Consider the following 21,545-nt stretch of genomic DNA (forward strand, 5'->3'; position numbering starts at 1 on the left):
TCTCTCTCCCCCTCCACATCTCTCTCCCCCCCTTCACATCTCTCTCCCCCTTCACATCTCTTTTCCCCCTTTCACATCTCTCTCCCCCCCTTCACATCTCTCCCCCTCCCTTCACATCTCTCTCCCCCTCCACATCTCTCTCCCCCTCCACATCTCTCTCCCCCCTTCACATCTCTCTCCCCCCCTTCACATCTCTCTCCCCCTCCATATCTCTCTCCCCCCCCCCCTTCACATCTCTCTCCCCCCCTTCACATCTCTCTCCCCCTCCATATCTCTCTCCCCCCCTTCACATCTCTCTCCCCCTCCACATCTCTCCCCCCCCTTCACATCTCTCCCCCCCCTTCACATCTCTCTCCCCCTCCACATCTCTCTCCCCCCCTTCACATCTCTCTCCCCCCCTTCACATCTCTCTCCTCCCCCTTCACATCTCTCTCCCCCCCTTCACATCTCTCTCCCCCTCCACATCTCTCCCCCCCCCTTCACATCTCTCTCCCCCCCTTCACATCTCTTTTCCCCCTTTCACATCTCTTTTCCCCCTTTCACATCTCTCTCCCCCCACCTTCACATCTCTTCCCCACACCTTCACCTCCTCTCTCCCTTCACATCTCTCCCCCCCACCTTCACCTCCTCTCTCCCTCCCACCTCCATCTCCCCCATCACCTCCTCTCTCCTCCATCTTCACCTCCTCTCTCCCTCCCTCCCTCCTCCATATAGATATATAGGGTCATTGTACTTCGCAACTCAATCCACGGCACCCAACCCCCCCACGCACGGCTCACCGGCTGACCTGCGGCCCCCCTCACTCAAATAACTCAACTCTGCTAAGCAATACTCTCAACTCTGCTATGCAACGCACACAACTCTGCTATGCAACGCACACAACACTGCTATGCAACGCACTCAACACTGCTATGCAACGCACTCAACACTGCTATGCAACTCACTCAACACTGCTATGCAACTCACTCAACACTGCTATGCAACGCACACAACTCTGCTATGCAACGCACACAACACTGCTATGCAACGCACTCAACTCTGCTATGCTACGCTCTCAACTCTGTTATATCTTGTGGATATCAGCTCTGCTACATCATGGACCAATCAGACATGGAGCCATGTTGGATATAGTTCGGCTTTCTAAAAAACTTGTAACTCAGGAACGGAAGCAGCTAGAAAGACGGGAGACGGCTTAAAATTCTCAGGGGGACTTGGTGAGTAAGACCAGCTAGGTTTGGGAGCATTTCTTTTTTTAGCTCTTGGGGGGAATACCCCTTTAAAGTTTCCAGACACTTTTTTTTTTACTAAAAGTTCTCAATATGCCAGACCCTGTTAATAATTGGGCTGCACCCTGTGCTCGGTCAGAGACTCCTCCTAACTTGTGGGTCTTCCCTGTCACCAGCCATGCCCGAGATGTGGTCACATAGTCAGTCAGAGCCTTCGGTCTCCACACAAGGTTTACAGAACCCGCCAACTGCGCGCAGACTGTTCCATCTATCCCCAGTATGGGGGAATGTACTACCAGAACTTTAACAAAACTAAAATCACAAGAGATAATTTATGACTTTTTAATACTAATGTTAATGTAAATGTTAATTTATTTGAGAATTGATCGCTGAACGAGGTAAAGAGCGTTACGACGTAAATTTATCTCCTCCTCCTTTCAGGCAATCAATGGTACTGCCCTGCAGGGATCTGACACTGTGGTAGGTGACTGAGTTTCCCGCGCCCTGTTTGGAGCCGTGAAGAAGCTGAGCCCGGGAAGTGTCTGAGCTGAGGCGCTGACCTAGAGAGAGGCAGACGGGCCGGGGCCTGTGATGCAGGTCAGTGACTGTATAGCTAGTTCTGCCATGTTTTCGTCATGTACGGGATCGGTGTACGAGTTTACCAGCTCTGCAGTGAGATATGGCTGTATAGGTCATGGACACTAGTTTGGCCGTAGGAATGGTAAAGCATGCAGCACGATTCTGAGGAAAAGCCTTGAAAATCCTGACAGACCCAAATATATATCAGTGAAAACCAGCAGGATTAGTTACGCTGGGTCAATGTTCTCTGTCACAGCTGATGTATATGAATGTTCTGGCATCTGCCCATGCACGTTAACCCCTTCATGACCCAGCCCTAAATGACCAATGCGCCAATGTTCATTTATTACACTTTTGTTTTTTGAACCAGTGTACTTTATAATGGCGCCTATCAATCTACCATAAAATGTATGACAGCCCCACAAATATTGATGGTGTGAAAATGGGGAAAAAAGTGCAATTTTGTAACTTTTGGGGGGTTCCTGTGTCTATGTAATGCACTTTACAGTAAAACTGACATGATCTTTATTATATATTGCAGTCCGAACACAACAACATGTATGTGTAGTTTGCAAATAATTATCAGTAAAATGTCCCTATTGTGACTCTTATAATGGGTTTCTTTTTTTCACCTATAAGGGCTGTATGGAATGTAATTTTTTGTGCCATGATCCCTAGTTCTTATTAGTACCATACCATACATTATATTATAATGTAACAAAAAATCTGCAGTCCTGTCATTTTTTTTCCACTCCTCTTTTTGTTTACACCTTTCACTGTACGGGGACAATATTGTTATATTTTAATCGGGCAATTGCTCATGCTCAGGTATAGAGCATTATTTTATTTTATTTTTTTATGTTTTATTTGTCTAATGGGATAGGGGAGTTATTTTAATTTTTACATTTTTTAAGTCCCCTTGGGGGACATTTACATGCAAATTGCATACACTGATCATTGCTATGCTATAGCATAGCATTGATCAGCATTTAGCAGGTTCTATGAGAAGATCGCGCATCACACCACACAGAGGTGAGCAGATTTCTTCAGGCTAAACAATTGGGAGTGTAACTGTGGGTCCCGATCAGTAAGTGACAAGAGCTGCTCCTGTTACTTACAGTACACTTAAACGGCGCGATTGCGGCACGATTAAAGGGGTTTTTGACAGCCTTCAGCGCAATCAGTGCAGTCTGTCATTAACCCTTTAAGGACGGGGCCAATTTTTGTTTTTGCGTTTTCGGTTTTTCCTCCTTGTGTTAAAGGCCATAGCACTTGCATTTTTCCACCTAGAAACCCATATGAGCCCTTATTTTTTGCGTCACTAATTGTACTTTGCAATGACAGGCTGAATTTTTGCATAAAGTACACTGCGAAACCAGGAAACAATTCAAAGTGTGGTGAAATTGAACAAAAAAGCGCATTTCTTTTATTTGGGGGGACTGTGTTTTTACGCCATTCGCCCTGGGGTAAAACTGACTTGTTATGCATGTTCCTCAAGTCCAAACAAAAATGCCCAAAAGTAGCTAATCCCAAATGCATCAAAAATTTCAAACACCAAAAGAAAAAATCCAATGAAGGATCAAAAAATGCAGGACAATCATAAATCTATATAACATAAGCTTTTATTGAAACAATTCATATTCAATAAGATTCAAAACAATATCAAAAAATAATAAAAAATAAATAAATGAAGGAAGAGGTAAAACAGAACCAGACACATGGAAAAACAAACAGCCAGTGAGGGGATGTATGGATGTACTTTATAGGATCATATATTGCACATGCTAATAAAGGTATATGAAATGAAGGAATACAGACAGCCTCCACTAGGTGGCACATTTAATAATATACATAACAAACAGTGATATGTGTATAATCGGGCAAAGGCCCTAGGAAATAAGGGAGATACACAGATAGGTATCTCCCACACAGTAAGATCACCTTATGGTGTTAGATAATTAGAAACAGTGGAGGATGCCTGTATTCAACAAAGTCCCACTCACCTACTCACCCTACGCGCGTAGGGTGAGTGGGTATCAAGCCACGCGAAACGCGCGTAGGGTGAGTAGGTGAGTGGGACTCTGTTGAATACAGGCATCCTCCACTGTTTCTAATTATGTAACACCATAAGGTGATCTTACTTTGTGGGAGATACCTATCTGTGTATCTCCCTTATTTCCTAGGGCCTTTGCCCGATTATACACATATCACTGTATGTTATGTATATTATTAAATGTGCCACCTAGTGGAGGCTGTCTGTATTCCTTCATTTCATATACCTTTATTAGCATGTGCAATATATGATCCTATAAAGTACATCCATACATCCCCTCACTGGCTGTTTGTTTTTCCATGTGTCTGGTTCTGTTTTACCTCTTCCTTCATTTATTTATTTTTTATTATTTTTTGATATTGTTTTGAATCTTATTGAATATGAATTGTTTCAATAAAAGCTTATGTTATATATATTTATGATTGTCCTGCATTTTTTGATCCTTCATTGGATTTTTTCTTTTGGTGTTTGATGTTCCTCAAGTCGTTGCAATTAAAATGATAATATAACATGTATAACTTTTCTTTTATCTGATGGCCGGTAAAAAATTCAAACCATTGTTAACAAATATATACGTTCCTTAAAATCGCTCTATTCCCAGGCTTATAACGCTTTTATCCTTGGGTCTATGGGGCTGTATGAGGTGTCATATTTTGCGCCATGATGTTTACTTTCTATCGGTACCTTGATTGCGCATATACCACTTTTTGATAGCTTTTTATTACATTTTTTTCCGGATTTGATGCAACCAAAAATGCGCAATTTTGCACTTTGTGATTTTTTTTTTGCGCTTACGCCATTTACCGTGCGAGATCAGTAATATGATAATTAATAGTTCGGGCGATTACGCACGCGGCGATAGCAAACATGTTTATTTATTTACTTTTATTTAAAACCTGGGAAAAGGGGGATGATTCAGACTTTTATTAGGGGAGGGGGCTTTTTACTTATAACAATACTTTTTTTTTTTTTTTTTTTTTTTTTTTTACACGTATACTAGAAGCCCCCCCTGGGGGACTTCTAGTATATACACTTTGATCTCTCACTGAGATCTTTGCTGTATACTTATACAGCAAAGATCAATGAGATCGGCACTCGTTTGCTTTTGGCTGCTGCAGCCGAAAACAAACGAGTGCCGAGCCGGGGACGGCGCCATCTTGGAGAGGTCCCCGGCCGGCAGCAGGTACAGAGATCGCTCGAGGAGCGATCTCACCCACTAGACACCAGGGAAGTGCTGCGTCCGGTAATCGGATGCAGCTGTCATGTTTGACAGCTGCATCTGATTACTGTATTAGCGGGCACGGCTACAAGGGGCACCCGGAACCGCGGCGGTTCATAGCGGGGTCGCCGCGCGGCCCCGCTCTGAACACCTCGTATGGGTACGTCATGCGTCCTTAAGAGGTTAAGGGGGTTGGACTGGCTGCTGACATAGCAGCTCCATAGGGAAATAAAGACGTATCAATTCCCCAGGGTCATCTGGTGACAGGGGAATTGTAGTTTTGCTACAGCTGGAGGGCCAAAGGCTCTCCACCCCTGTGCATGAAACATGGGAATAAGGCCTTAGGACACCTGCACTCATAAGTGCAAGGTGGTCCAAGTACCTATATCCAAATTCCCTCAGTGTGTGTGTGTGTATGTATACACTGCACAGTACCACTTCCCTCAGTGTGTGTGTGTGTGTATGTATACACTGCACAGTACCACTTCCCTCAGTGTGTGTGTGTGTATATATACACTGCACAGTACCACTTCCCTCAGTGTGTGTGTGTGTATATATACACTGCACAGTACCACTTCCCTCAGTGTGTGTATATACACTGCACAGTACCACTTCCCTCAGTGTGTGTATATACACTGCACAGTACCACTTCCCTCAGTGTGTGTATATACACTGCACAGTACCACTTCCCTCAGTGTGTGTATATACACTGCACAGTACCACTTCCCTCAGTGTGTGTGTGTGTGTATATACACTGCACAGTACCACTTCCCTCAGTGTGTGTGTATATACACTGCACAGTACCACTTCCCTCAGTGTGTGTGTGTGTGTATATATACACTGCACAGTACCACTTCCCTCAGTGTCTGTATGTATACACTGCACAGTACCACTTCCCTCAGTGTCTGTATGTATATACACTGCACAGTACCACTTCCCTCAGTGTCTGTATGTATATACACTGCACAGTACCACTTCCCTCAGTGTGTGTGTATATACACTGCACAGTACCACTTCCCTCAGTGTGTGTGTGTGTATATACACTGCACAGTACCACTTCCCTCAGTGTGTGTGTATATACACTGCACAGTACCACTTCCCTCAGTGTGTGTGTGTGTGTATATACACTGCACAGTACCACTTCCCTCAGTGTGTGTGTGTGTGTGTGTATATACACTGCACAGTACCACTTCCCTCAGTGTGTGTGTGTATATACACTGCACAGTACCACTTCCCTCAGTGTGTGTGTGTATATACACTGCACAGTACCACTTCCCTCAGTGTCTGTGTGTATATACACTGCACAGTACCACTTCCCTCAGTGTCTGTATGTATATACACTGCACAGTACCACTTCCCTCAGTGTCTGTATGTATATACACTGCACAGTACCACTTCCCTCAGTGTCTGTATGTATATACACTGCACAGTACCACTTCCCTCAGTGTCTGTATGTATATACACTGCACAGTACCACTTCCCTCAGTGTCTGTATGTATATACACTGCACAGTACCACTTCCCTCAGTGTCTGTATGTATATACACTGCACAGTACCACTTCCCTCAGTGTCTGTATGTATATACACTGCACAGTACCACTTCCCTCAGTGTCTGTATGTATATACACTGCACAGTACCACTTCCCTCAGTGTCTGTATGTATATACACTGCACAGTACCACTTCCCTCAGTGTCTGTATGTATATACACTGCACAGTACCACTTCCCTCAGTGTCTGTATGTATATACACTGCACAGTACCACTTCCCTCAGTGTCTGTATGTATATACACTGCACAGTACCACTTCCCTCAGTGTCTGTATGTATATACACTGCACAGTACCACTTCCCTCAGTGTGTGTGTCTGAGGGAAGTGGTACTGTGCAGTGTATATACAGACACACACTGAGGGAAGAGGTACTGTGCAGTCTATACATACTGAAACTGAGGGAAGTGGTACTGTGCAGTGTATATACAGACACTGAGGGAAGTGGTACTGTGCAGTGTATATACAGTGTCTGTATATACACTGCACAGTACCACTTCCCTCAGTTTCAGTATGTATAGACTGCACAGTACCTCTTCCCTCAGTGTGTGTGTATATACACTGCACAGTACCACTTCCCTCAGTGTCAGTATGTATATACACTGACTCAGAACCTGACTTGTAGACCACCTCACACATTCTAGTGGACTGTATATTGTTGTCAAGTTGCAAGCTTTTAAGTTCAAGTTCAGAAGAGTAAGCCTCATTAAAAGGCTAGCCAAGTGAAGCTGAAGTACTGAGTCAGACTGTATATGGTTGTCAAGTTGCAAGTTTCCATGTTGAACGTTTTCAAACTAAGAAAAGAAAGAATCTAAAGGAGGAGGATGCTGCTGTGGTCTCTGCACACAGTAAGTCCCATTTAACATAACATTAATTTTACATGTTTTAAAATGTTGGCGACCAAATATACTATTTGGCGCCTAAATTTTTCAGGTTAGGAGCCAATGGCTCCTAGGTAAATTTTTTAGTCTGGACCCCTGTGTGGCGATAGTTTTTGTGGGTTTTTGCTAGGAAGATAGTTTCTGTTGTGCCAAAGTGGTAATAGTTAAAAAAAAAAAAATTACACAAATTTGATATTGCCATAACCGCAGTGACCCTGAGAATACATTTATTATGTTATTAGTGACTGCTGATAAAAGATTTTTACGGCGGTCACTAATTGGCTCTATTCTGCTACTTTTTACAACGATGGCACAGAATAGTGCAGCGGCGCCAGTAAGGCCTGCGGCCCTCTCTCAGCTACCTCCGGTAGCTGAGGGGTTGGGGCAGAGTGTGGGGCCGGTCCCCTCATCGGCGATCACCGTTATTAACAGTATAACGACGGCCACCGGTAACGCGTATTGCCGGCCCAGCTAAACGCTTTCATCTCTTCTCACCGTGAATCCTCCCCTCCCCGGGCGGTCATCTGATGCAAGATGGCCGCCGCCATCCCTGTGAACAGACTGTTCAGAGATGGATTCCTAAAAATAATTAAAGCCCCATTCTCTCCACCACCGGAGGTGGCGGAGAGCATGGGGCAATGATCGGCGACCACCCGGTGTGATCCTGGTACAAGTGATCAGCAGTTTATACTATATACCGCTGATCGCTTGTTCCAAATGCTGCCGGCACTTTTTATCCCCTTGCCAAAGTCAAGTGCCCCAGATTACTCATAACCACTCCGGTTTACCTGAAACCAGATTGCCCGTCATCACCCCAGATTGTCACATACTGCCCGTCACCACCCAGGATAGCCAGTAAACACCCACAGATTGCCCATAACCAAAATGACACTTCTTCTCTTCTGAGCCCTGCTGTGTACATGATGTGGTTTATGCCCACGTATGGGGTACCATTGTACTCAGGAGAACCTCCGTTACAAATTTTTGAGTGCGTTTCTCTGTTTCTCGTGAAATTGAGAAATTTCAAACTAAACAAACGTATCATTTTTACGGTCTAGTTTTGAATACTTTCCTTTCATACCTGTAGAGTCAAAATGCTAACCACACCCCAAGATGAATTCTTTGAGGGGTGACTTTTGGGGGGCTTCTATTCTGGTGGCACTGCATACGCATCAGGAGCCCGGGACCGCAGCTACTAGCGGACACGGTCCGATCGCTGTGCCCGCTAATTAGATAATCGGGTACAGCTGTCAAAGATGACAGCTGCGTCCGATTACCTGATGCAGCCGTTACCTGGTGTCTAGTGGCAGAGATTCTGCCCCCCTGGACGTTGTCCCAGAGGAGCGATCCCCGTGTCTTCACCTGACCAGGGTCTGCACAACTCCGGCAGGGGACCCCCAACCCCCCCCCCCCCACCCACACACACACACACACACACACACACACACACACAAAAAAAACCCCACAGACACCATACTCACCATCCCTCCGGTGACGATCGCCACTCGATTCGCCCGCCGTCTGCCTCACCGTCACCTGCGTCCGCCGTACAGCGATGTCTCTCACTTCCAGGTCCATGGGAGAGAAAAGGCTGCCAGTGCGCGTGTGCCAATCAGGGCTGAGCAAGCTGGAAGCCATGTGATGTGCTCCAGCCAATGAAAAGGCTGCTGGTGCGCATGTGCACCAGCAGCCTTTTCTCTCCCATTCACTTTCCATGAAGACGCCGAGGAGGAAGAAGACCCGGACCGCCCCCCGGCTCTGACGTCGTCGTCACCAGATGGCGCCCGGGAGAAGAGGACCGTGATGACTGTAATCGGTACTGTATACATTCTTTAACTTCCGGGGGGGGGGGGGGGGTTATAACTTTGTAATGCGTGTTAAATAAGCCCAAAATTTTTTTCCGTGGGAGTTTTCCTTTAAGGAAGGCTTAAAGGGGTTGTGTGGCGTTTATCTTTTATTTACTAAATAACACACATTACCAAGTTATACAACTTTGTAATGTGTGTTATTTAAGTGAATGGCCCCATTCCCCGTGTTCCCCCCCCCCCCCACCCCGAAAGTGTTGGTGCATTATACTTACGTGTTCGCTGTCGACGACGTCATCTTCAGGAGGCCGACCAAACCGCTCCAGCTGTCGCTCATGCGGCCCAATTGCGGCTGAGCAGCTGATGACGCGGCAGAGGGGGGCCGGCATGAGGGACGGCTGGAGCGGTTTTGTCGGCCTCCTGAAGATGACGTCGTCGACAGCGAACACGTAAGTATAACGCACCAACACTTCCTGGGTGGGGGGGAACACAGGGAAGGGGGCCATTCACTTAAATAACACACATTACAAAGTTGTATAACTTTGTAATGTGTGTTATTTAGTGAATAAAAGTTAATCACCGCACTACCCCTTTAACAAATGATGTTGACATTGTAAATGTGAGGTATTAACATATTTATGTGGTATGATCTTACAAACTCACGGAAAGTATAATGTGCCACAATTTTTTTTTTTTTTTTTATCAGGATTACTTGTATATTTTAAAGCATTATAACATTGTTAGCATACAAATCAGGACAGGTTAGATTTGGAAAGCGAGGCTGCGTCCTAAAGGCCAAAATTAAAGAGTTAAAAACGTTTTTCCTGTTTGGAACAACGTTGTAATGTAACTTAGTTAGGCAACCAAATGTACAAACTGTTGTCACATGGCAGAGATGCATGAAGTAACCTTAGATCTTTAACCTTAAGGGGTTAAAGATCTATTTTCGTTTTTGCGCTTTTGCTTATTCCATTTTAAGTTTAAAAGTCCATAGCGCTTGCATTTTTTCACCTAGAGACGTATATGAGCGCTTATTTTTTGCGAAACCAATTGTACTTTGCAATGACAGGCATTATTTTTCCATAACATATGCTGCGAAACCGGAAAAAAATCATTTGCGCTGTCAAATTGAAAAAAAAAACGAATTTGTTTTGATTTCGGGGAGTTTTGCATTTACGCCGTCCGTCCTATGGTAAAACTGACTTGTTATGCATGTTCCTCAAGTCGTTACGATTACTATGATATATAACATGTATAACTTATATTGTATCTGATGGCCTGTAAAAAATTCACACCATTGTTAACTAATATACGTTCCTTAAAATCGCTCCATTCCCAGGCTTATAGCGCTTTTATCCTTTGGTCTATGGGGCTGTGTGAGGTGTCAGTTTTTGCGCCATGATGTGTTCTTTATATCGGTACCTTGATTGCGCATATACGACTTTTTGATCGTTTTTTTATTACATTTTTTCTGGATTTGATGCGACCAAAAATGCGCAATTTTGCACTTTGGAATTTTTTTGCGCTGACGCCGTTTACCGTGCGAGATCAGGAATGTGATTAATAGTTCGGGCGATTACGCGCGCGGCGATACTAAATATGTTTATTTATTTATTCATTTATATTTATAAAATGGGAAAAGGGGGGTGATTTGGACTTTTATTAGGGGAGGGGATTTTTTATTAATAAAAAACACTTTTTTTTACTTTTTTTTTTTTTTTTTTTTTTTACTGTAACTAGAAGCCCCCCTGGGGGACTTGTCTATAGACAGCCCTGATCTCTCATAGAGATCAATGCTGTGTATATACACAGCAAAGATCGATTAGATCGGTCATAGATTACTATGGCCTGCTGCAGGCCATAGCAATCTATTGCCGAGCCGGGATCAGCGTCATTCCGACGCTGAGGCCCGGCACGGGCAGAAGAACGGATCTCCCCCCCCCCCCGCGATCGCATCGCGGGGGGGAGATCCGTCCCACTAGACACCAGGGACGTGAGGTCTGAAGCCTCTAAGTGCAGCTGTCAGGTTTGACAGGTTTTAATATGTTTGTTTATTTATAAAATGGGAAAAGGGGGTTGATTTGGACTTTTAATGGGGGAGGGGATTTTTTTATCAATAAAAAAACATTTTTACTTTAACTAGGGGGGACTTGTATATAAACAGCACTGATCTCTCATAGAGATCAATGCTGAGAGAGGTGGGGGGGGAGATCCGTCCCACTAGACACCAGGGACAGGGAGAGCACAGCATCTAAGTGCAGTTGTCAGGTTTGACAGCTGCACTTAGAGACTTAATTAGCCGGCGCGGCAACAGGACCCGCGCCGGCTAATAGAGGCACTGCCCGGCTGCACACATCAGCCGGGATCAGCGCCGTTCAGAGCGGGGTCCCGGCGGGACCCCGCTCTGAACACCCCGAGCGGCACCATGACTTATCAGATACGTCATGGGTCGCTAAGGGGTTAAAGCATAAGAAACAGCCACATGGTGTGAATGTATGGTTTTTGCTCATATGTTGCATTTATTAAGCTGTTTGGTTGCCTAGTCAGTTTTTCATTTTGTTTGTGTTCTCTCTGATGTATCATGTGGACCAGGCAGATTAGTGATACTGTAGCCCTCTTTTTAGTAGGTGCCAATTTTTGCACCATCAGATACTATGCCTGCTGTATGTTCCAGAAATACCGGCAAACTGCTTATCAGCCTGACCTACTGGTCAGGCTTCACATACAGTACAGTTCTGTATAAGATTGGTGGATTGCTTATACAGTAAACAGTACAGTCAGTGCACCACCATCTCCCATCCTTTACAAAGGTGTGTGTGGGGTGGGGGGGGGGGGGGGGCGGAGGAGATACAGTTAAGTATAAAGGAAGAGTTGGTGCACTACTGCACTATAATTGCTTGTTTTGTTAAACATTTGTTTAAAATGTACTCTACAGTATAGTGCTGTTCTGGTCTGTACTGTAGTGAATCAACTGTGCATCTTTCAGTGTAATGAGTACTGCAGGTAATTATTGGTAGGTGCTGCAACCAATTAAACACATTTACATTGTTTCCTATGGAAAGACACTGCTTGGTTCTTAAACTGCCCTCCAAAACCAATTAGGTTTAGGTTCTATTCACATTTCGGTATATATTTCAGTCTGCAAATTTGAGTCCTCTGTTTTTCATTAGCAATCTGTAAATCTCCATTCGTATTGCATCCATATTTTTTGCTAATCTGCAGAAAATGAAAAACTGGGGTTAAAGGGAACCAATCACACAAAAATTGGCTATAAAGTTAAGGAAATGTGCTAGTAGATCAGCCAGCACGCTTCCTAACCATCCCCCTGTACCCTCCGTCCCCTGTACATAGAGCCCGCAAAGTTAGTTTCTGAAGACTCCCGGGCTCTATGCAAATTACCATGTAAGTAGTCATGGTGGTCGGGTGTCTTCTTCAAGTAGTCCGTGTCCTGGGCCGGCTCCAGCGCTGTAATCAAGCCCCTCTGGGCTTGTATAGAAGGCGCCGCATGGTGACGTCATTAGGGGGGGGGGGGCGGCATTGCACGTCGGCCCGGCCGACATCTTTACTAAGCTGCGCATGCGCAGTGCAGCCGGAGAAGATGCTGCGGTACTGCACCTGCGTGGCGTAGTACAGCAGTGGCTTCACCCACAGTACTGTACATGCGCAGCTTAGTAAAGACGTTGGTCAGGCCGACGTGCAATGCCGCCCCCCCCCCCCCCCCCCCCCCCCCCCCCCCCCCCTAATGACGTCACCATGCGGCGCTTTCTACACACGCTTTCTACATTACAGCTCTGGAGCCGGCCCAGGACACGGACTACTTGAAGAAGCCGCCCGCCCACCGTGACTACTTATGTGGTAATTTGCATAGAGCCGGCAGGTAATTTGCAGACGGCAGGAGCAGCCCTGGAACGTGGATGGGTAATGTATGCCAGTTTAGCAAGGGCTGCAAGGACATCGGTAACGATGTCCTTGCAGCTCTTGTCAAACGATTATCGGGCCGTGTAATAGGCCCAGTAAACGAGCAACGATCTAGCAGATCGCTGCTCGTTTACAGGTATTATCGGGCCCTGCTCGGCCAGTGTAATACCACCCTAAGAAACTAACTTTGCGGGCTCTATGTACAGGGGACTGAGGGTACAGGGGGATGGTTAGGAAGCGTGCTGGCTGATCTACTAGCACGTTTCCTTAACTTTATAGCCAATTTTTGTGTGATTGGTTCCCTTTAATAATAATCTAGTCACTGTGCGGATTGCAGATCTGTATTTTTGCGGATCGCATCTGCAAAAAATACAGATCCCACAGGGTTCTATTAGTGTGTCCGTGGAGGAATTTAGGAATTTCAGTCTGCACTAGGGCTTGTCTTTTTTTTTTTTTTTGTGGTATGGATCACAGCCCTGTACACAACTAAGGATGTGTGAATGGGGCCATTGAAATACATTGATCCTGTTTTGTCCAGAATTGCGGACATGAGAATAGGGCCTTACTTTTTTGCATGAAGGTGCCTAGGACTGTAAAGTACTGCATAGCCTTTTCATAATGTGCTTGGTATGTGATTTGAATTAAAAATATAAGCATATGGCATAACATTATTTTATTTTAAAATTGAAGTTTTATTTTTGAGTAGTTAAAGCTTTAGGTAAACAGGACTTATGCTGTCGCACGTGCCCATAGCCTAAGTGGGTGTTCTGTCATCTATTATCTATACACCTGATGACAGTGTTAATAAACAGGAGGCTGAATATAGCTCCTGTATGTCATCACTCTTAAGATTTAATTTCGCTCCTCACGTGTTTCAACACAAAGACTGATCTGTCTGTAGGCAAGTATGCTGATTTCAGTGTCTCAAGCTGCTGACCTATTTGTTTCTAAGGGCTCATGCACACTAAGCAATAGATGAGGAATTGAAGAGGAAAGATTTCTGCTTGCAAATTCCTCCTCTATTCTGCTCTGGCAGAGTAGGAACTGAATGCAAGCAGAATTTTAAGCCGCATTCAAGACCCTTTGACTTCTATAGGATTCCTCTAGCGGAATGTGCCCAAAGAAGTGACATGTCACTTCTTTGGGTGGAAAGTAGATGTGCAGCAGGAAATTCTTCTAGAAAATTTTGCAGTGTGAACAACAGAGCAGTAATCCCATTAAACACAATAGAACACTGCTCTGTTCATATTTTACGGGAGGAATTTCAAGCAGAAATTAAGAGCGAATTCCTCTTTCAGGGCACGTGCACACTGCGGAATGGTGACTGATAACCGTCACGCATTCCGCAGCTCGCACCCAGTGGTGGACTGATGCGGGCGCGTGCGTCTCTGCCCGTCATACATTCTATGCATGGGCGAATTCAGTCCTCCGTCCAAAGAATGAACGTGTTCGGACGGACGACGGAATCCGCTCGTGCATAGAATGGAGTCTGAGACTGGTGGAGACGTGCCTGCCTTAGTCTGCTGGTGGTTGTGAGCTGCGGAATGCGCAACGGATTATCTGTCGCCATTCCGTAGTGTGCACATACTAAATTTTATAGTGGAAGCAGTACTTTTTTTTTTTTTTTTTTTGCAAAAACTCAGTCAGCCGTAAAAGAGGTTTCAAGGAGTAAACGCACAGGTTGTGGAAGTTCCTTAAAGGGGTACTCCGGGCCAGCTGTATAATCCGTATCTGGCTGGGGAGGGGGTGGAAATAGAAGGCTCCGGTGACTTGCCTCCCTGGATCGCGCCGCTCCATGCTCCTGTCCCGCGGCCACTTCCTGGACTTAGCTGTGGCTGGATGAGCTGCCTTGAGACGTCATGTCTCAAGCAGCAGCTCAGTCCAGGAAGCAGCCGCAGGACGGGAGTACGGGGCGGCGCGGTCCGGGAGCCGGCGCTGGAATCGGGGAGGTAAGTCACCGGAGCCAGGAACAGACTAAAAACAGATATCAGGTCATAAAGGAAAGACTGATAGCCCTATTTCATGGAACGATTATCGTTCATAGACTCGCTCCAACGACCGCTCGTTATCGAGCACTTAAAGGGGTTGTCCGGCGATAAAAAATTATTCACAGAATAACACACATTACAAAGTTATACAACTTTGTAATGTATGTTATGTCTGTGAATGGCCCCCTTCCCCGTGTCCCACCACCCCCACCCGTGTACCCGGAAGTGTGGTGCGCTATACATTACCTGTCACGTGCCGACCACTGTCTCCGATCCTCAGCAGTGACGTCTTCTTCGGGAGGCCGGCGGATCTTCCCGAGTGCCGACCGCCCTCTGCAGCGTCATCCGAAGCTCAGCCGCGATTGGCTGAGCATAACTGTGCTCAGCCAATCGCGGCTGAGCAGCTGATGACGTGGCCACGTCACTGCTGACGATCGGAGACCGTGGACGACACGAGATGCGGTGAGTGTAATGCACCACACTTCCGGGTCTAGCGTGGGTGGGGGGAAACACGGGGAAGGGGGCCATTCACAGACATAACATACATTACAAAGTTGTATAACTTTGTAATGTGTGTTATTCTGTGAATAATTTTTTATCGCCGGACAACCCCTTTAACGATTTTTTTTGTAAGCGAACGATAACACATAATACGTGTGGGAACGTGAACGATATCTGTAGTGTAACGATTTTTTTGCGGTCGTTACATGGTCGTTTAAAACGTTCGCCGGGCTAAGCATGTAGGTGGGGAAATGTAGGTAGACATTTCAAGAAAGACCTGAAAGATTTTTTTATTCAACAAAAAGATTAGCGAATTATTGTTGAAAGACCAACGATTTTTTATTTCCGACATGTTGAAAAAAAAGTGAACGACTCAACGACGATTTCGTCGTTGTCGTTTGCTCGTTTACAGCTATTCCACAGAACGAATATCGTTAACGAGCGGTCGTTTGAGCGATTTTATGAACGATAATCGTTCAAAAACGTTCCGTGGAATAGGGCCTTGAGATTTCTTTTTTTGACATCCATTACTGTCTTTGGCTTCAAATATTTGGCACATAATCTGCCAGATAATCTTTCTGTGGAAATGGACCCTAACCCCTTAATTGGCTCCAGATGTCTGTATACATTACCTGTCTCCTCGCTGCACGGGGTCCCAGCTTCCTGCTCTGCCGCCCAGCCAATCAGTGTGTTGCCCAGCCGCAGCCACGGATTGGCTGGGCGGGAGAGCAGGAACTATGTAGTCACAGGGGCCTGAAAATGCAGTACATGTGAATCCACGCTAAAGCTATGTTCCCTCACAGTATTTTTGCTCAGTATTTTGCAACCAAAACCAGGAGTGGATTGAAAACAGAGGCTATGTTCACACACTGCTGAAATTTAGTCGATAGCTGCCATTTAATGACAAATAATGGCTGTTATTTCAAAACAAAGGCTGTGGTTTGGCAGGACACAGCCTGTGGAAAGGTAAGCGTATTCTGTTATGTTATCCCTGAGGGCAGCAATATGGCAAGTTATTTTTGATCGGTATACCCCTTTAGGCTGTTCACACTATTTAAAAACAACGTCCATATATCATAAGTCGTGCAAACAACGGTTGTTGTTTTTAAAACAACTGTTATGAGATATGGCCATTGTTTTTACATTGTGTGGACATAGCCTTAAATGGATATTCTCCCTACAGCAAGTTATTCCTAATAGAAAAGGACATTGCTTACCACTATGCTGAGGTCACTTGGGCACAGCTTACCTGTGATCTTGGGATCAGAGAGGGTTCCTGCTGTTGGGCCCTGGGCAATTCACAAGTTATCTGCTGAGAATACCCCATTAATCAGTGGAGGTCTCCTCCATGAGAACAGGGAGCAGTGGGTAGCGCATGTCATTTTGGTGGGATTGCCAGCCTGCCTTTCCTAATAAATGTCACCAGAGCGGGCCAACTGGGGTGGATCGGTGCACTGGGGTTGGTAGTCCCACCAAAACTACTTAGCAGTTTAATTCTTATGCTGATAAGAGCAAGAAAACGGTATAGAGGATGAAGGTATGAAACTTGCCTTTCGTGCGCTATAGGGACATATCAGCAAGTTAGATTCTTCTAACCTGCAGATAGTTTCTGATTTTATGCAATTTGCTTCTTCATAGCCTTCTCTTTGGCTAGAAAAGAGCCGCAGTTCTGTCAGCGCTGCCCTTTTTCTTGCTGTCAGTCTGACTGATTTCTGGTGTTTTGTTTTGTGTGTATGGATATTTATGTGTGTGTAATGAGAGTGGTATTAGAGTACACTAGATAAATTGTGTGAATTTGTATGGGCATTAGTACAATAAAAGTACCAGCAGACTGGTGACCTTGCTTTATGACTATAGAGATGAGCGAACCTGGAGCATGCTCGAGTCGATCGGAACCCGAACTTTTGGCATTTGATTAGCGGTGGCTGCTGAAGTTGGATAAAGCCCTAAGGCTATGTGGAAATTATGGATATAGTCATTGGCTGTGTCCATGTTTTCTAGACAACCTTAGAGCTTTATTTAAGTTCAGCAGCCCCCGCTAATCAAATACCGAACGTTCGGGTTCGGATCGACTCAAACCCGGTTCGCTCTTCTCTATTTATGACCATACACTGCAAGGTAATTTCTACATTGAGTCATTGAGTTGTCTGTGACCCAGAAGCTCTTGTTCTTTCTGTCTGAATAGTACTTACCATTCTATTGCAAATGAACAAGAGTTATGGTCCTTTTAAATGTAGCCAGTATCAGGCAAAAACTCGCGTTAATTACTGAAACCTAGTGGTTATCTTCTTGTAATCTATTTAAACTATCTATGTAAATAAATCTACTAATCTAACGACGAGTGATAAATTGTTAATCGTTGTCTTTCAGCATGTTGTTGTTTATTTATAAAGCGCACTTAATTCCAGAGCGCTATACAGGCGACAGGGGTAACAAACAAGAACATTACAAGATCAAAACACATTACATGAACGCAGATGGCAGACTAATACATGGGGAAGAGGACCCTGCCCACAAGGGCTTACAATCTATAATTATCGCTGCCAGTTTATTGATCGGTCGCAGATGTTTTTTTGTCTAAACCGTTCAAAGCAAAAAAAAAAATCTTTAGAACGATCTCCCAATGTTTGAAATCACGATCTCCCAATGTTTGAAATCACAAGATTTTTACGTCTTAATGCTGATTGCTTAAAATGCTATATCGTGCTATTGCTAAACGATCTAAAAGTGTAAATGCATCCTAAAGTATCAGACAAATACAGATAAATCCACTTCTGCAAAGAAACTGTTGAATTCTAGATACTTAAGGTTACAAACACACTTGGCGGGTCTGCAGCGAGTCTCCATGCTGCGTTTTTGCAGCGAGACTCGCTGCAGATCCCGGCCCTATACTTTTAATGACAGACAAACACGCAGCAGGGATGTACATCCCTGCTGCGAGTTTGTCTGCCGCCCACCCCATTAACCCCCCGGCCGCCGGAGCTGATACTTCACCTGATCCCGGCTCCGGCGGTTCCCGATGTCTTCAGCAAGCCGGAGCGGGGACCAGGTGAAGTATATCCTCCAGCCAGCCGGCCGCCCGATCGCACGCCCAGCCCCGCCGCCCCCCCCCCCCGCAGCACCGATTGCACGCCCCCCCCCCCCCCCGCAGCACCGATCGCTTGCACGCCCCCCTGCAGCCCCAGCCGCCCGATCGCGCGCGCGATCGGTGCTGCGGGGGGGCGATCGGGCGGCCGGGGCTGCGGACGGCTGGCTGGAGCATATACTTCACCTGGTCCCTGCTCCGGCTTGCTGAAGACATCGGGAACCGCCGGAGCCGGGATCAGGTGAAGTATCAGCTCCCGCGGCCGGGGGGTTAATGGGGTGGGCTGCAAACAAACTCGCAGCAGGAATGTACATCCCTGCTGCGTGTTTGTCTGCCATTAAAAGCATAGGGCCGGGATCTGCAGCGAGTCTCGCTGCAAAAACGCAGCATGGAGACTCGCTGCAGACCCGCCAAGTGTGTTTGTAACCTAAAGGAGAATTAAGGCAGTTTTGAAAATTCGGCAGGGGATGGGATCCCAATTGACCACACACACTGTCTTCTGTCTTAGTGATGCAGGTGTAGTGAGAACAGGTAAAAACACAGCGACTTTACTACCCAACTGTGCCTGCACAACTGAGATGGGATGGAGCGGGCAGTGCAGCTGGATTCTCCCCTAGCCCCTGCAACATCAAATAAGGTGGATCACAGCGCTGGATGTTGGCAGGCAGATGGTTAACCAGGCCAGGAATCCACTGCTTAGAACTTTTTAAAAAGAAGCATTTGTTGTTTGCATCTGGAACTCCCTGGCAACATCACAAGAGGACTGGATTGCATAGTGGATGACACCAAGGAGAGGGTTGTCTTCGCTTTATAAGATGCACTAACTTTTTGCTTACACTTTGGGAGAAAAAAAGGGTCTCTATAAAGCGAAAAATACAGTAATTGAAGAAAGTGTATAAGCATATGGCTATAATGTGATTTTATTATTTTAAAATTCCGGTTTTTTTTGTAAGTAGTTGTGTGGATAGTGAAAGGTTTAGGTAAACCACAGGATTAATGCTGTCACATGTGCCTATAGCCTAAGTGGGTGTTCTGTTCTCTATTATCTATACACCTGATTACAGAGTTAATGAACAGGAGGCTGAATACAGCTGTAATCGCTCTTAAGATTCAATTTCACTCCTCACGTGTTTCACTGTGAAGACTGATCTGTCTGTAGGCAAGTGTGCTGGTTTCAGTGTCTCAAGCTCCTGACCTATTTCCCACCTCCCAGTGGACACTGGCAAGTTGTTTCATAGTTCATTGTTGTTCGAATAATTTTTGATAAGTGCAAGTTGGACTTTGTCTTTTAAAGACTCAAATAGTCAGCAGCATTTGTTATAGCTGAAAATTATGACTGTGAGTAGTTTCAAGGGGTAATGGCAAAAGCACAGGTTTTGAAAGTTCCTTAAAGAGAACTTGTCACTATGAAAATGCTACCTAAGCTATTGGCATCCTATTCTAAAGCAGAAGGAGCTGAGCGGATTGAAATTTATCTTCATAGGAAAAGAATCATAACTTGTTATGTATTGTTTGAAATCTTTTCATGCTAAGGGGTCCAGTACATTATGTGACACTGTTAATTGGATTCCTTAAAGAGGTTTTGCAAGATTATTAACCTAGTCTAAAAAAACATACAACTGCATTGCCAAAGCCTAGACAAACCTCCCCTTATACTTTTTTTTTTTTTTTTTTCTACTTCCTCAGCTTCTCCTGTTAGGATACAGCTTTGTTTACATCTTAGGCTCCGTTCACACAGAGTAAAACTGGCAGAATTCTGGGGCCAGTTCTTGAGCGCGGAGAGAGGAGGTGCATGAGCCTTCCATAGACTCCTAGTATGACATGGAGGCTGGCAGGATTCTCCACTGCGGAATTCCGCCAGTTTTACTTTGTGTGATGTTCTGCTTGTTTCCCTACACAGCACACCTAGTGGCCAGAGGTGAAACCGCATTGTATACTTGTTACAGGCAAACTCCAGTTTCTGTTTGAGTGCGTTATGGCGTGTCTGTCTGTGCATGTGCAACTGTGTGTTACAGTGCACATTTCTGTGTAAGTGTATTTCTGTCTTTTTTTTTTTTTTTTTTTTTTTTTGTGTGTGTGGTTGTTTACAGGGGTAGGTAGATGCTGCAGTCGTACAGTAGATATGCCCCTGCCAGTTGCAGCCAGGCACGATACTTACCTGTCAGTACGCTGTCCTGGGAGATCACTGGTCAGGTCATGTGACCCTCCGGTCGCGATCTTCAGCCTACGTTACCGGACCGGAAGAAGAGAGGATCCAGAACGTCACAGGAAATAAGAGCAGCGTCCAGAGCATCACATGACCGGACCAGGATCTCCCAGGACAACGCACTAAGGACAGGTAAGTATTTTAGGAGAGGCCTAACCTTGGTTAACCCTTTCCATATAAAAGTTTTCCTTTTTCCCCAGATTACCTCTTTAAGGCTGGAAACACATGCTGCAGTCTTTTTTTGAAAACTGCCACTGCTGTTGTGCCAAAACCAGAAGTGGATTCAAATGGGATGGAAAATGTAAACACCCACTTGACTTTGCAAACCTGGTGATAATTTGTTTAAATAGATTTTTTAAAAAGTGCCTCACTGAGCAGCAACACAAGGCTGTGCCATATATTCTATTGTCATTATTTATTATTTGTCATTAGGGGGTCTCAGCAGAGACCTGGATGTTTGTATACAGGAATACAGCTACTACAGGATGTGTATGTACAGGTATACAGCCACTACAGGACATGTATATACAGGTATACA

The 21,545-nt window shown here is 45.3% G+C and overlaps 1 protein-coding gene across 1 annotated transcript in view; it reads left to right on the plus strand.

Moving 5' to 3' along the window:
* TIMELESS (timeless circadian regulator) overlaps positions 1-21,545 on the plus strand; it is a 146,561-nt gene that overhangs the window by 16,700 nt on the left and 108,316 nt on the right. The window contains exon 2 of the mRNA XM_069970461.1: positions 1,668-1,823. The gene's annotated coding sequence lies outside the window, so the exon portion shown is untranslated. The remainder of the gene's footprint in view (positions 1-1,667; positions 1,824-21,545) is intronic.

The sequence above is a fragment of the Dendropsophus ebraccatus genome, chromosome 5 (assembly GCF_027789765.1).
Source record: "Dendropsophus ebraccatus isolate aDenEbr1 chromosome 5, aDenEbr1.pat, whole genome shotgun sequence".
Classification (NCBI taxonomy): Eukaryota; Metazoa; Chordata; class Amphibia; order Anura; family Hylidae; genus Dendropsophus; species Dendropsophus ebraccatus.